Source organism: Fopius arisanus, unplaced genomic scaffold (genome assembly GCF_000806365.1).
Source record: "Fopius arisanus strain USDA-PBARC FA_bdor unplaced genomic scaffold, ASM80636v1 scaffold00185, whole genome shotgun sequence".
Classification (NCBI taxonomy): Eukaryota; Metazoa; Arthropoda; class Insecta; order Hymenoptera; family Braconidae; genus Fopius; species Fopius arisanus.
In genome coordinates, this window is record NW_011887924.1 from 168,627 (window position 1) to 170,234 (window position 1,608).

A 1,608-nucleotide genomic window follows, 5' to 3' on the forward strand; every position below is an offset into this window, starting at 1 on the left:
TGTCGACTTAATTCTCTAACGCCTAATTCAAATTACAGACGCTGTGTTATTATCTATGGATAGTAGGATTAATTTTCGAATAAATGGGTTCTATGATTATTCGTTAGGATTCCCGCGGACATTTAGAGATACCGTCGACGTGGAGGGGAAATTACGATCCTCCTGTTACAAGATCTTAAAATCCCTCCAATTTTTCCTTTGCGAGGGCCAGAGATGGTTTTCTCTAGTTTTATAGACCCTGCACATGCATCATGAAGAGTTTTGAAGTTATTAGCACGCACTAAAATCTACAATTGTCCTCGTAACTCTTGTTCAAATATTAGTTGAGCAAGAGTCATCATGAGATTTTGAGAGGCTAATTTTTCTTTTCCAGTGAATTCCATGTGCAGACTGAGTAGCCCATTCAAGAAATCAACAGTGACATTCTCTGTGCGTGCTACGTATTTAACCTCATCTTGATTTTCTTTTTGCTCTAATTTGCTAAATTCGCCCTGAAGTCCGACAAAACTCTTCGTTTTCCCGAAAATTGACTCCAATTCAGCTTTCAATTGATCAAATGAAAAAATGGTTCTGTATTTCATCTGTTTCATGGTATAACCTTCTAATTTACTCGGTAGAATTCCTTCTAGCAGAAGGTTACGATGCTCTGGATATACTAATGTCCTAGCGATCTCGACAGACTGCAAAAAACAATCTATATTATTGGCATTTTCTCCACTGAAATTACATACCATTTGAAGTGCACCCTCCAAATCAAGATGTGCTTTCACAGATTCTCGATTTCTCTGGTTATGTTCCTGTGTCGAGGCATCTTCCACAAATTCTTTAAAGTCATTTCTTTCCCGCTCAACCTCTTTTCGGTGCATACGTTCAGTTTCCAGGCCTTGTCCCATGTCTTCAATTTTCTTACGCAAATCAGCCACATTATTACGGCGATTATCGAAGCATCGAGGTGGTCCTTGTTCCCCTGACTGTTGTACTCCAGGTTGTATTTCACGATGTTTACTTCCAGGATTAGGAATGAATCCCCCTGCCCTAATTGATCCTGCACGAAAAAAGACATTGGGTGTAGAAAACGACTGTAGAGGTGTATTGTCTTATTCTAATTCTTCTTCTTCTTCCCCCTCCTGAATGTCCTCGATCACATGGAAGGGATTTCGAAGTACTTCTTGTGAAGGAGCCGCTAGTCAAGGTTGTCCAATTCCTTGGTTAGTACCGGAGAGAGCGTTTGATTCTCTCCTTTGCCTACTATTTGCTAACCCAGTTGCAGGTAGTTTCCTTGGAAAAATGTCATCATTTGCTTGATGGACGTCAGCCTCAAGCTGCTGCGGATAATCAGCTGTTAGTATAATGGGATGAAGTGATTACCTATAACTCCGTTGCAGATTAACGTTGTGACGAGGCACTTTTTTAGCCCTCCCCTGCCCCTAATAATGACTTGTTTTCTTTAGCTATAAGTAGGTTAGGAATTACTTTGAGGAAAATATACAAACCTGCCACCGTTGGCCACCCCACTCCCGAGAGATTCCTTCCCCTTGCCCCGCGGTACCCCAGCCCTACACTCACGCGGAGAAACGTCCTCGAACATCGTCGCGGAGGAGAGAAACC